We start from the raw sequence: 14,815 nt of genomic DNA, 5'->3' as shown, positions 1-14,815 counted from the left end.
TATTCTTCTGTCGCCAGCCTCAGAAACGGTTTGGTTTATTAAGGAAGTTGGCAGACTTCCTTTCATGGATTTCACTCTCTGCAGCCCACCAGGTGCTGCCAGGTAGAGACGAGCAGGTGGATGATATAACCAGGTTTGCCTTTTTCTTTTAATAAACTTTTTACTTTGAAAGAATTATTGATTCACAAGAAGCCACATAAATAGTACAGAGAGGTCCGTGTACCCATCACCCGTCTCCCCCAGTGGTGGCAGCTTACATAACTACTGCATTATGAAAACCAGGAAAGCAGTGGCGCTCTACAATTTTTAAACTACAGACTTTACTTGATTTCACCATTTTTTGCATGCACTCATTTTTTGTACGTTTTTCTGTATAATTTCTTGGCATTTTATCCCATGTATAGATTTATATAACCCCCACCACAATCAAGATACAGACTTGTTCCGTCACGTTAAAAGAAATCCCTCGTGCTGCCCCTTTATAGCCACACCCTCCTTGCCCCTCCCTAATTCCTAGCAACCTCTTCCTCTCTACAATTCTGTCATTTGGAGAAAGCGATATATATAGTTGGAACCCTAGAACATGTATCCTTTTGAGATTGGCTTTCTGCACTCAGCATAATGCCCTTAAGATCCATTCAAGTCGTGTGGGTATTAAGAGTTCATTACTTGCTATGGCTAAGTAGTATTCCACAGACAGGCTTTTAAAGAAAGGTGTTCTCCCAGCTGTGAGTGCAGGAGGGCGAGAGGGAAACCAGTTAGGCAGCTGCAAGAGTCCAAGTAAATATCACAAGCCAGACCTCGGTCTTGATGGGGCTCCGAACCACCTCCCTGCCACTGGAAGTGGTCCCAGCTGTGCTCAGGCCACTTGGGTCGGGATCAGCCGCTGCGAACCAGGGGTTGGTTTGTTGACCCAGAGCTGCCAGTAGGGGGCGCCAGAGGTCTTTCTCCAGGGGCTGATTCTCAGTGAAGATCGGGGCGGGTTCCAAGGAGTTTGGGGGCCGCTGGGCACGTGGACCAAGAAAACCCTGGAGTCTCGTCCACTTCCGGACCCCAGCCTACAAGTTTCGGTGCAGCCCTGAGCTCCAAGGCTGGGGGATGAGGCTGACGACGTGTAGTGGAGGAAGAGGCAAGGTGAGGCCTGGCGTGGTGCAGAGGGAGAGGGCTCTGGCCCTCCGCCAGCACAGGGCTCCTGCTCAGAGGGTGGTTCTGAGCTCAGGCCTCCAGGCTGAACCTTGGCACCTCTGCCCCGTCCATCCTTCGCCATCCCTGATAATTGCCCTCAGTTCCTTGCCCACTTCTCCCAAGAGTACACTCCAACACCCTGGAGCGTGTGCAACCCCTGTGTCACCATATTCTGTATTCCTCCCTCACATTCCTCCTTGCAAGGCGCTTCGGCATGGCCCCCCTTCTGACTCAGGGCTTATCCATCAGGTGCTGGGCTGCATGGAGGTGGCATTTGTGAAGCGTGCAGAGTGGGCACTTACTGGGTGTGGGCACCTGCAAACGCTGGGGGGTGGGGCAGGGAAGACAAGTGCAGCAGCTGTGTTCCCAGGGGCTCTGGCTTCTGTCCACTAGGTGGAACAGTGGACAGTGGCAGGCACTCTGCTCAAAACTCGTACTGGCCCCATCCCTTCCGAATTCAGCCCACTCTCTTGGCATGATCTTAACCCCACCCCGGGTTCCTTGTCCCAAAGTGCTTGTGATGCCCGCTGCCAGAATGCTTGCCAAGCAGCTTCCCACCTCCACGCTCTTGTTCAAGCCATCCCCTCTCTGTCAGGGGCCCTTGCCTCCATTCTCTAGCTCCATGCCCACTCCTCCAGGAAGCCTTCTCCAGTGCCTAGCACAGAGCAGGATAAACAGTGTGAGTCCCCATCGTCTGTGCTCCCACATGTCGTCTCTACTTCCACAACAGAATCTTTTCCACGTGGCCTTGCCTAAGGATTTGTAGTTTACATGTTTGCTTCCCCCAGAGACTTCTTGTCATCTCTTACTCCCCAGAGCCTAGCGCTGGGAAGGGGCCAAGTAAAGTGTGATTGAATGAATGAAGGCATCAGTTGACAGACCTTTGAAACCCTATTCCTCTGACCCCCTCTGATTACTCCTGGATGGTTTTCTTTCCTGATGCTTGTTTCTGTGCTGCCGCTAACGCTGGCATTCCACCCTACCCTCTTCCAGGCTCACTCTGCCCCCTCTCCCTAGGCAAGCTCACCTGCACTGGCAGCTTTAACTTCTGTCCTTCCTCTCACAGGCCCAGATCCAACTCACACCCCATAGCGGAGGGCCCTGAGCCCTGTACATACCTTGCTTGTCCTTATCTGTCCTTTGAACTATCTGAATGTTAAGCTCCATCAGAGCAGGAATTGTATCTATCTGATCGACCACTGCACCCCCGGCACCTGTATATGCTCAGTAAATACTTGTGGAATGAATGAATGAGTGAATTCGTGGGAGACTCTCCTTCTGAGGCCTGCGAACAGTTCAAGTTCATCACATCCCAGATTAATTTCATTATCTCCTCCCTCCACACAATTTGCTTCTCCAGCCTTTGCTACCTCTCTCCTCTCAGTCCTCCAGTTTAGAAATCCCAGTCACCCCAGCCATCATCTTTTACTCTCTTAACACATCACCCAGCCACTATGTTGCCCAGATTCGACCTCCCATCTTTCCAATTCCCATACCCCCTCACCCCCCACCCCCGTCCCTGGCACACCCCTAGTTTAGACTTGACACTCACCACTTGGACCTGCTTAGTTGTCCCTCGCTTGAGTCCCTGACCTCTAGTTTTGCTTTTATCCATATTGCCACCTGAATGATTTTTTTTAAACATCAATCTCATTATGTCAACCCCTAGTTAAAACCCTCACGCTTCCGCATCATTTATAGTTGTATTTCCCAAAGTGTATAGCTCACACAGTGGGTGGCAGATGATGTAATTGTAGGAGGTTCAAGGAAAAAGGGTAGGGGGGGGTGTGGCAATTAACAGGAAGTTGCAAAATGAGGTTATTTCTTTCCTGGTTCTCTCTAGCCTCTGAAGACATCAAGGAGAAAGTGTCCAGGTGGCCCTGGAATGTCTTTCGCACCCTTTTCACTTGCTAATCTCCTAACAGGGATCCAGATGCTAACCATGCTGCCAGACACAAGACATTTAGCTAGAATGTAATGACATTGTCTTACTTATTTTACAGTTGCCTTCTATCTATCACATGTGATATTGGGTGTGTTTTTTTAGTTATGGTGATAATAGTCCATAAAATAAATATATTTGGGAAAAGATATTGCAAATCACATATCCTTCAAAGGGCTAGCATGCAGAATATATGAAGAACTCCTACTTATCGATAAGAAAAATCAATAGATATTTTACAAAATCAAATAGAAAAATGAACAAAAGACTCGAACACTTCATAAAACAGAAGATATACAAGTAGGCAATACACAGATGAAAAGTGCTCCACTGCATTAGTCATCAGAAAATGTGACTTAAAGCCACAATTTGATATCCCTGTACACCCACCAGGACTAGAATGAAAATGACTTTCAGTATCAAATGTTGGCAAGGATATGGAGCAACTGGAGCTCTGAGTCACTGGTGGTGAGGAGGTAATTTATAACAACTACTTTGGGGAACCGGCCATGTCTACTGAAGCCCGAACATACCATCCTACCCCCTGACTCAGGAATTCGACTCCCGGGTATAGTTCCAGCAGAGATGAGCACCTGTGTTTGCCGAGAGTCTTGCGCAGGAACGTTCATGGACGCTCTCTGTCAGGACGGTCGCAGATGAAAAACAATCTATGTAGCAGCCGTAGAGTGGCTAAATACATCCTGGTACGTTCACATAGTGCAATACTGTACCAAAGCGAGAATGAATAAATTAAACTATACAAGTCTTGAGCCAGACATAAAAAAAGAACAGTCTTTCTGGTTCCATTTATACGAAGTTCAAAAGCAAACAAAACGAATCTCTCCTGTTACACAGGGGAGAGTGGTTACCTTGTGGGAGTCTGTCTGGGGAGGAGGCACGAGAGCGGCTGCTGAGGGGCTCATAATAATCTGAGTTTTGTTTGTTTGTTTTCAAAGGAGTTGGTTTAATTCCAGGTGGTACAGAATTCAGGGTAGAACAGAGACTGAAGAACATATTTTGTCAGGACTCTGGGTTGGGTTTACTCTGACCTCACAGCTAAGGTTGAAATGGCTGAATGAGAACCAAAGAGACCAGCCATTGCATCATCATCACCATCATCATTCTTTACAAAAGTTTATTCTTAAATATACAACAGGCTCCAAGACAACACTTCATACTAGCTATTGGTGGCAACAGGGAATCCAGATGTTAAAACAGGAGTGGAATTAAGGACCACCATAGCCCCAGGAGGAAGGTACAGCTCACTTTTTGCCAGATTTCTTAATTCCACCTGGGGCTGGGGGCCCTGCCTCCAGCCTTCATGTTTAGCTCCTTGAGTTTCTTCTGCTCCTCTTTCTGCTTCTGTTTGAACACTTTATCTTATCCATCTCCTTGGCCTGCTTCTTGGGCTGCTTGAGGGGCAGCTTCTTGCCATCTTCGCAGCTGGACATGGCGCCTGCCGCCCCTTCCCCGGACCCTGCCACCAGAATCCCATACCATTCTGTTTTTGACCTGGGTGGAAAATTACTGTTTGTTACATGAGTGAAAATTAATGATTTGTGTATTTCTTCACATGTATATTGTTATACATGAAGAAATAATTACTTAAATTTAAATTTTTAAAAAGTGAAACAGTTAAAGACAAGTATTAAGAAGATGAAAGTCTGGAGGGGGATGGCCTTTGCACAGGAGTCCGCCATCCTCCCAGAATGCCAGCATTTTGAATAAACCTGCTTTCCTTTCCACCGAAGAAAAGGAAGAAGGAGAAGGAGATATAAAGTCTGAGGACGTGACAAATCTCTTAAAGGTGAAGTGAAAATGGTAGGTGTTCAGGGCACCCTGCCCTCTGAATCAAGTCCAAATGGCCAGCCCTGACTCCTCAGATTCTACATCATGTCATGAGACAGTCCAGTGTGGTGGGTAGGAACACAGTTTGAATCTGAGCTCTGGCATTGGCTGGGGCCCTTTAGACAAGTTACCTAGCCTCTCTGAGCACCAGTTTCTTCATCTATGAATCACCTGAAAGGATGATGGATTTGCCCAGTGGCATGAAGTGGCCCAGCGCTGGGCACACAAGGTGGACTTGACAAATGGAGCCACACCCAGCAGCCTGCTGCTCCCTGAACAAGCCCTGCTGTTTCACACCTTTTTGCACCCCCAAGTGTCTGTGCATGCTGTTCCCCGGGAATGCCCTTCTACATGCTGCTCACACGGCCCGTCCTTAATGCCCAGCTCAAGCACCTCCCCATATAGGATGCCACGCCCCTCATGTGCCTTCCCATCCAAGAACACCTACGGTTTATATGGTTTGCTGTTCCTTTAGTGTTGTCACCTGATTATTGGAGAAGGCTCTCAACATATACTTTCCAAATGAAAGAATGAACAGCTCTTGGAATGATTCTAATTTCTCTGCAGTTTCCTGGGGGAGGGGAGATGGCCTGGTTCCTTTTGTGTGCTCATGAGAACATCAGACATGCAGCCCTGCGTTAGGGACCTCATCCACCTCTATGGAGAACTGGGACCACGAGATGTCTTGTGGGTGAGTGGTTATCACCATGACGTCAGCCTCAAAGGTTAGGGATGTCCACAAGTCATCCCAGTTCCCTTTACCACCTTATATGGATAGGTCACCCATGACAGTACCTCCAACATCTACTTAACTTCTTGGTAGCTTAAAAGGTTTTCTAAACCAGGCACTTGTTGTGTGAGACACAGACATTTTGTTTTAAACTTTTACAATTCCTTGGCGGGGCAGGGAGGAGAGTGGGGCAACTTGTTCAGATGTGACTTCACATGTAACCAAGTCCATGGCGCCATTGGTGGTTTGGTAACTAGGGACATGTTCCCTTAGCAAGACAAGTGCTATAGAATGCCCTCCACTCTAAGATCCAGCACCAACCAGCATGCCACTTCGCCCCACCCTCCTGCACCCCATGCTCTCTGGAAATATGTGGGCACTTCCACATCACTGGGGCTACCCCTCCAATCAGAATATTGAGACTTACCGTTTCAGCTTGTGGAATTCAACCCAAAGGCGCAGTTATGAAGTGCCAGCCCATGCTGGTGGGAATAAGAGTCGGAAAAGACAGGAATCCCGGCCTTCCCATCTCCTAAGTAGAGACAAATACAGATGGGAATTCCCAGTACAGGGTGGTGAATGTAGTGGGGGGCGGGGCACCGGGCCTGAGGGCAGTCAGAGAAGAAGCACCAGATCTGGGGACCGGAGGTTAGGGAAGGCTTCCTCGCAGAGGTTAATGTTTTGATGGCTGATGATTTGCTCTCTGTCCCACCCTCAGAATGTAAGCTCCACAAGGGCAGGGACCTCACTTCTTGTCCTCGGCTGTTTCCCCAATGCCTGAATGGGATAGTGATGGGCACAGAGTAGGTGTTCAGTTAATACCCATGCAGTTCATCAGGTAATAGCTGAGCTAAGCTGAGTGGATCGTTGGCCTTTCTGAAGGCATTCTGGAGGAAGGCACCTCGTGGAGAAAGGGCTGGTGGTAGGAAACAGCAGGACATGTGAGGGGAATGAGAGGCCTCCGGGGTGGGCTGGGCAAGGACAGCCAGGGACGAGGCAGGCACGGCAGGAAAGGCCAGCCAGAGGCCTCCCCTCCCTCAGCCTTTCCTCCAGTGAAGCCCCATTGCCCCTGGCACTTTGTCTACACTTTCTTCACATCCTCAGTCTTGCCTCCTCTCCCATGAGTTCATTCATCAGCACTTACTGAGTACCTACTACCTGCCAGGTGTGGTGCTGGACAAAACACCTACCATGGGCTGCACAGGTCAGTTTCCAGAATGACTTCCCACCCAGCATCACAGCTCATCCTCACAGCAACCTAGAGAAAGGAACCCATCCATCCGTCCATCCATTCAGTCATACATTTAACAAATATCTATTGAGTGCTTAATATGTGCCAGGTGCCAGGGATGTAAAGCAAGATGAACAAGCCCCCTTCAACAAACCGACAAGCTAATCTTAGATTATGGTAAGTTCTGTGAAAGACATGACAACCAGGGTGACGTGACCGGGAGGGCCTGGAGTAACCGGCAGCTACATTGGATGTGTGGTGGCGGGGCTCTCTGAGAAGGTGACATCTGAGAAGTCACCAGCCATCGAAAAGCACAGCAGGCTAAGTGCACAGCAAGTGCAAAGGTGCCGGGTGGGACAGTATCTGGGGCATTACAGGAGCAGAATGGACGTGCTCCTCGTAGCTGGAGAACTGGAATGTTCAATGGGGTGAAGTGGGGAGTGGAAGGGACGAGATAGAAGAGAAAGCCAGCAGGCAGATGATGGAGGCCTTGTAGACATTTGGATTAATTCTACAGTGAGATGTGAATGCATTGAAAGGTTTTAAGGACGTGAACTGATGTATTCTGATCGACCCTTTAACAAGCCCACTGGGCCAAGGGAGAGGCAGCGGAGACAGGAGATCTGCCTTGACTTTCAATCTATATAAGGGGTCAAACTGTCAGAACCAACTGCAGGAAGCCTGGATTTCTCTTCCAAACCTGTTTCTCCCCATCTTTCCCCATCTCAGAAAATGGCACCACCGTACACCCGATTGCCCCAGCCAGAAATTTCTAAGAGCTTCCCGCATTGTTAAGGTGCATGGGCAGCCCGGCTGTGGGGTTGTCTCAGCAGCTTCCAGCTTCTCTGGTGCAGATGGAGAGAGTGGAGCGCTGGCTTCAGCCACAGTGAGGCTCTGCCAGGCAAGGCTGACAAAGGGAGCAAGGAACAAGGACTGGGGTTGTCGCAGGAGAATAATCCAACTGGTAGACCATGAACTCCAAGGTGGGAAGAAGAGAAGAGAAAAGTACGGGGTGGGGGCAGTGATGGTAGGTGAGAAAGTGGCAGAGTCTCTGGGTGGGGGCGTTTTAGAAGAAGCCTACCTGGGAGAAAGTGAGCTGGAAGGATAAGAGGTGTGGTCCGGGTGGAAATTCGGGGATGGGACTGTCAGCCGTGAGGCCAAGGTCCAGGGTGTGACTGGGAGTGGGTAGCCGGGTGGAGTGGAGAAAGTGATGTCTGGAGGCGAGGAGGTGAGGTGCTGATGGGGCGTGTGTGGATGCTGGAGTCATTGAGAATGAGGCTGGGGCGCAGGGCAGGCAATGAGCCCTCCCCAGAATGTGAGGGAGTGGCTGAGAGGTGGTGGCTGCCAGCGCTGGCAGGGGCAGGGGTGGCATAGCTGGTTGGTGTGTGTTCAAAGTAGCCAGGGGGTTGAAGGAAGGCGGAGGGCTGGTTTGGAAGTTGCACAAGGAATGAGGAGGATGCCCCCCTCCACCTCCCGGCCCTGAGGTGCCTCCTCTTGAAAGGGCTGCTGGGAAGTCTCCACCAGGGCCAGGATGTGGGGGGTGCCCTGTGAACCCCGAGGCCCCCAGAAAGGGCTGCAGAGGAGTTGAGAGAGAGGCCTGGACAGGGAGATGGGCCAAGCTGAGGCCACACTTGGCAGACTTCCCAACTAGCTGAAGTGCAAGAACGGGCCAGCAGGGTAGGGCCGCTGGGAAAGAGAAGGATGTGGAGGCCATGGGTTGTGGTGATAGAGGGCACTGTGGAGGGAGGGAGGGTCCCAAGGAGGGTGAGATGTTAACTAGCTTTTAGCACCAGTTAAGGGGCTTTTCTAGAACTGCCTTGAACCCCCAAACTTCCAGAACTGAGGCTTCTAGGCAGCAGCACTAGTCTCCCCCAACCTACTCCCTCCTTCCCTCACTCTGGAGGGAGGGGTCCCCTCCCAGCCTGGGGCCCTAAGTGTGGGCAGACCTAGGTGTAAGTAGGTGAGGAGGCGTGGAGAGGGCAGGCCCCCATCTCCTCACCCCTGCTCCTTTGCAGATAATCTCCGTGGGCACCAGAGACACACTGCCTAACGGCACAGAAATGCTCTTCAACCACGAGAAGGATAGGTGGGGAGCCAGGGGTGCTGCATTAGCCACCAGGCCCCCCCACAGTCTCCCTGCTGTGTTTGCTGTGGAGAAAGCAGCTGCCTCCCAGAGTGCCACGGCTACCTTATCCGTGTGCAGGCGGGACCCACTTAACACTACCACAGCCTTCCTCCTGACAGGCTCACGTGAGACTCTGGGAGGGAAGTGAGAAGAAACTGGCCCTGTGACCCACCATCTTGGCTGTCACAGAACAGTAATCTTTATGGAGTGATAGAGGGGAGCTGTGGTGTTTCGGGTCAAAGACTGACCAATGGGAGGCTATTGGGTGACCTCAGAGGAAGCTCTGACCAACTCAGTCCCCCCATTATCCATTTCCCAGCACCAGGCAGGAGTGGGGTTAGACCTGGGATGCAGGGGGTGAGGCCTGGTCCCCAAGCCCTGGAATGTCACAGACCAACAAGTGATCAGTGTGCCAGACCTGGGATTAGGGTACACATGGGGGGTGGTCTATAGGAGCCCCACGAAGGTTTTCATCTGCTTGGAGGGTCAGAAACCCAAATATGCTCATAGGTTGGGAGTCCTCATGGAGCCTGGATCAAGGGGCATCAGAAAACCTGACTATATCTTCTAGTCCGAGGGGACCCAGCCAGTGGCCTGGTGATATCTGAGTGTGGAAACAATCCCAGTAACCCTCACCTGAGTGTTAGTGACACATTAGGCATGAGCACTAGTCCGTTCTCTCAAGTTTCCCACCAGCACCCCTGACAGATAGGCCCCATCATGGCGCCCATCTCACAGAGGAGGGATCAGCGCCCATCTCACAGAGGAGGGATCGGCGCCCATCTCACAGAGGAGGGATCGGCGCCCAGCCTGTAGCTGGTCTGGCCTCACAGTGACGGACACACCATCTATCCCTCCATTCATTGACTTATTCAGGGAATATTTATTGAGCACCTACTATGTGCCGGGCACTGTTGTAAGTGCTGGAGATGCAGATCACAACACACATAAACTCCGATGAGCTCTTGCCTTCATGGAGCTCGCACTCTACAGGTTAGAGAGGTAAATAATAAACAAAGAAGTAAAGGAAACAGATTAGAGGGCTGGTGTGGTTTAACAGTCCAGACAACTGATCCCTGCCAACCCAGTGACCTCGAGAACACTTTGTCTTGGCTGGAGCCCATAGGGACGAGGGTGCTAGCTTAAGAGCTGGGGGCAAACCCCCAGAGCCAGTGTCTCTCGTTATTATGAGCCCAGGGAGTGGGGGTTCTGGACTCCTGAGTCCATCCATCTCTGGAGACCCTGACAACATTGAGTTTTTGGACCTGTAAACCAAATTTGGGTCCAGTCAAGGTTCTAACTGTTAGTGGGTCCTGATTGAGAAGCTCCCAGCATCTCTGGCAAGAAGCCCTGGCTCATCCATTTCTCTCTATGTGCAACGTCCCTCACTGTCTGCCCTTGATGCTGGCTGTTGGCATAAACCTTGGCTGGGATGGTTGGCCAGGCAGCTCCACATGGTCCGGGCTTCCTCACAACATGGCAGCCTTGCACTGTTTACATGTCATCTCAGGACTCCAAAGGTGAGTGTGCCTGGAGAACTTGAAGGAAACTGAATTGTCCTAAAGACCTAGCCTTGGAAGTCACATCACAACACGTCTGCCATACCCTATTGTCACCATACTCTATAAAACCAGCTTAGCTTCCAGGAGAGAAGACATAGACCCGCTTCCCAATGGGAAGAGTGCCAAATAGTTGGTGGACATGTCTTAGAACTGTCACACACAGCTAAGAGTGGTGGCATCAGAAGGTGAATTTGGGACGTCTGATGGCTGAGCCCACACATTAGGCCATAGAACTTCACATGCTACCAGGCTGCCAAGAAAGAGGGAAGGGTCTTCACTAAGGCAGTAGGTGTGGGCAGGGAGAGGGGACAGAGAGGAGGGACATTAAGAAGGTGAAAGCTCTGTCCTGTCACTCATGGACATCCCAGCCTGGGCATGCCAAAGATTGGGGACCGCTGGGCTGGATGGGTGGCATTTTGGGGTTGGGGTATGCATGCTTAGGGAGCCCCTTCTCCAGGGCTGGGTGCATGAATCAGTACCTGGCACTGGAGGGAAAGGAGGAGGGTCCTGGACTCAGTGAGCCTGGATGGGTCACAGGCCAAACTCCTCAGGGAGTTCGCAAGGAGCTGGTGAGGGAGCATTAGGGATGTCAGATCTCACTGCCCAGGTTGTAGCCACCACAGTGAAACTTGGGAAGTGAAACTTTTTCAAGGCCAACTTTCTCATTTGTCATTTGAGGTTGGCTCTCAGTGGCTCTGGTGCTCAGAGCTGCAGGCAGAGGCCTGGAGGCCCTGGCCCTGGGCCTGAAACGCACTGAAACTTGCCTGAGGGATGTGGGAGAGGGGTGCTGTGGGCTCCCAAGTGACCCCCTTCGGGGATTCCCAGTTGGGGGAAGGGAGATAGACTTATAGGGCCCATCTTTAACACCACTGCAGGAGGGGGCAGGGATTCTGGCCTGGGAGTCAGCCTGGGTTTTGGTGGCAGCTCCACCAGGAAAGATCTGTGTGACCTTCAGAACTCACTTCCCTCTTCAGTGCTCAGTTTCCTCATCCATCAAATGTCAGGTCAGTTGATCTTTAAGATGCTCCCCTCCCTGCCATCAGCAGCTGATTGCCCTCGCTTCAGGAGCATCACTCAACCCAAACCCATTCTCTTAGTGCCCACCCAGAGCCTGCTCACTGGACCAGCACAGGAAGGAGATGTTTCTAAAGGCCATGGACATGGACTTAGCCCAGATCCACCTGGATCTCAGGCTGATCTCTAGTCTTCAACTAGAACCTGCCATGTCCCAGCTCGCTCCATTCACAAGCAGGATGGGGAGAGTGTGGATAGCTTAGGGTGGGCCGGCATCACTGCGAGGACACCACTGGACACATCAAACCTCCTTCTCGGGGGACCAGCAGCATCCTCACCAAGCCTTTCTCCATGACCACCACCAGCCAGCCACCCACCAGGTGGAACACTGGTAGCAGGTGTGTGAGGGAAGAGCTGGAAAAGTACGAGGCGTAGGCACCCATCCCAGACCCGCTCAGGCCCCCTGGCATAGACTGTCCTGGCAGCTAGGACTTCTCCTCAGGGCTTGTCACAATGGTTATTAATCATTTGGGGTAACTGGTGTTTAATATTCATCTTCCTTGACAGACTAGAAACTCCATGAAAGCGGGAACCAGGTCTGGTTCCGCTTTATCCTCAAAGCTTGGAACTCTGACTTGCCGAATATAGTAGGTGCCCAATAAATAACTGTTAAGTGAATGAATGTGTGAATAAATGCTTTTGAAGTGTTTTGAACCTAGTAGGGAAGATTAGGCACAATACAAATAGTGTGATAAAAAGCTTCACGTGGGGCGTGGGGCGGCTGGATGGCTCAGTTGGTTAGAGAGAGAGCTCTCAACAGCAAGGTTGCCAGGTTCAATTCCCGCATGGGATGGTGGGCTGTGCCCCCTGCAACTAAAGATTGAAAACGGCGACTGGACTTGGAGCTGAGCTGCGCCCTCCACAACCAAGATTAAAGGACAATGAGTTGGAGCTGATGGGCCCTGGAGAAACACACTGTTCCCCCAATTAAAAAAAAAAATTTAATTAATTTAAAAGCTTCCCACGTTATTTGACATTTATTATTAATATACCATAACATATACTGGGGACTTACTGTGTGCCAGGCTAAAGTTGCCAGATTTAGCAAATAAAAATATAGAACACCCAATTACATTTGAATTTCAAGTAAACAATGAATAATTTTTTAGTATAAGTTTGCCCCATGCAATACGGGCGTCCTGCATTTTAGCTGACAGCCCTCTGCCAGGCCATTCTCTAATCACGCCAACCCTATGCAAGGGGTATTATTATTATGCCCCTTTACAGATGAGGGCACAGAGGGATAAGTAACCTGCCCGAGGTCACACTGTGGAAAAATGGCCAAACTAAGGCTGGGTCCTGAGTAGTGGGACCCTGGCTCAGCTGCAGTCACCATGTTCTCTTATCTCCCGACAAGTGCCCATAAGTGTGGGCACTGGGCTGGGCTCTGGGACACAACAGAGAAAGGTCATTGGCCAAGAAGGGTGCTATCTGGGTAGACAAGGAAAGCTCCCCAGAGGAGGGTCAGGAGAGGGGATGGGGCAGAGAGGGAGGGGAGTCTTGTGGCAGGTGGGTTAGGGGGAGTCCAACTCATTTAGTAGCCTCACCAGCCCATTCCCAGCTGGGACTGACCTCTCTGAGCCCTGACTCTGCTCAGCAAAGGGTGCAACACAGATCCACAGCCGCTTACCTAAAATCCTGGGGGCCAGCTGGGTTTTTGGAATTCAGAATGTTCAGATTTCAGAAAGGCAATTCAGCGCCTGAATTGTATGTGCTATAGCACTTCCAGGGCACCGGGAACAGCCTCTTGTAATCAGACCTGTACTTTTCTGCAGGAAAACCCATGCGGTGCACATTCAGCGGGATAAATAAAGCCTACGTGTCAGTTCAGGACAGGTTTTGCCATCCTGTACACTTGGTTTTCAGGCATTTGGGGATTCTGCAATTGGAGATAAAGGAGCGTGGATCCATCCGTTCTAAGGCCGTGGGCCGCTCGCTGCACAGAGAGGGCGCTTGTCCAAGGCTTCCCTGCCCTGCTTCCCCCCGCCTGCTGGGGACCAGGCAGGAGACGGGGTTGGTTGGAGCGGAGGCGGAGGCCGCTTGAGTTTCCAAATAGGAAAACCAGCGGCTGCGGGGCCCCGAAGACCAGGCCGGGCGTTCCTGGGCTGCCTGGGCCGTGAGTCACCGGGCGTGCAGCAGGCAGCGCGCAGGAATGTGTCCCGGCCAATCGCTCCGCAGGGGGTGGGCGGCTGCCTGGGGCTAAGAAAGACCCTCCCTGCGAGCTCCTGTAGGTCCAGGGCTGCCGGCTGTTGCCCTGCAGGCGTGGGGGGTGGACACATCCCCTTGTCCCCTGGGGACAAACGCCCCTTGGAAGCCCAAGGGTTGCCAGAAGCTTACAGAAGGGGATGTGGGAAGAAATAGTACAACTTCCGTTTCTATTGATTTGTATTTCATCCTTTGAAATTGTGATTTAATTTAGTATTTTTTCAAATTAGTACATTTATATATGTAGTACTTTAAAATGTACAGATACAAGGGTCTCGAACAGATATTTGTACTCCCGTATGCATAGCAACATTATTTACAATAGCAAAAAGGTGAAAGCAAAGGTGTCCACGGAGGGATGGATGGATAAATAAAATGTGGTACATACAGACAACGGAATATTAGTCGGCCCTAAAAAGGAAGGAAATTCTGACACATGCTACGACATGGATGACCCTTGAGGACACTATGCTATGTGAAAGAAGTCAAAGATAAAAAGGCAAATACCAAAAAAGAAAGAAAGAAAGAAAAACGCAAATACTGTGTAATTCCACTTGTATAAGGTGCCCAGAGTTGTCAAATTCACAGGAACAGAAGGTGAAATGATAATGCCTAAAGAATTTCCTTTTTTTTTTAAACAGCTTTATTGAGATATAATCTACATAAAATGTATCCATTGTAAGTGTACTGTTCAGTGATTTTTAGTAAATTTATAGAGTTGTGCAACTTTCACCACAATTCAATTTTAGCATATTTCCATCATCCCCCAAATTTCCTTGAATCCTTCTACGGTTTAATCCTGACTCCCACCCCCAGCCCAGCCAAACACCGATCTACTTCCTGTCTCTATGGATTTACCTTCTCTGGAAATTTCATATGAATGGAATCATTCAATAGGTGTTCTTGTGTGTCT

The 14,815-nt window shown here is 50.5% G+C and overlaps 1 pseudogene across 1 annotated transcript in view; it reads right to left on the bottom strand.

Moving 5' to 3' along the window:
• Positions 1–361: 361 nt before the first annotated feature.
• Positions 362–14,815, bottom strand: part of LOC109458498 (translation machinery-associated protein 7 pseudogene) — a 49,167-nt pseudogene continuing 34,713 nt past the window's right edge. The window contains exons 3-4 of the transcript XR_012492267.2: positions 6,133–6,237; positions 362–4,639 (exon numbers count right to left, since the gene is read on the bottom strand). The product of XR_012492267.2 is annotated as a translation machinery-associated protein 7 pseudogene (transcript). The remainder of the gene's footprint in view (positions 4,640–6,132; positions 6,238–14,815) is intronic.

This window comes from Rhinolophus sinicus, chromosome 12 (genome assembly GCF_057876585.1).
Source record: "Rhinolophus sinicus isolate RSI-liver-muscle chromosome 12, RSI-T2T, whole genome shotgun sequence".
Taxonomy (NCBI): Eukaryota; Metazoa; Chordata; class Mammalia; order Chiroptera; family Rhinolophidae; genus Rhinolophus; species Rhinolophus sinicus.
Note: the sequence above shows the minus strand (reverse complement) of the source record. Positions and strands in the feature narration are given on the sequence as shown.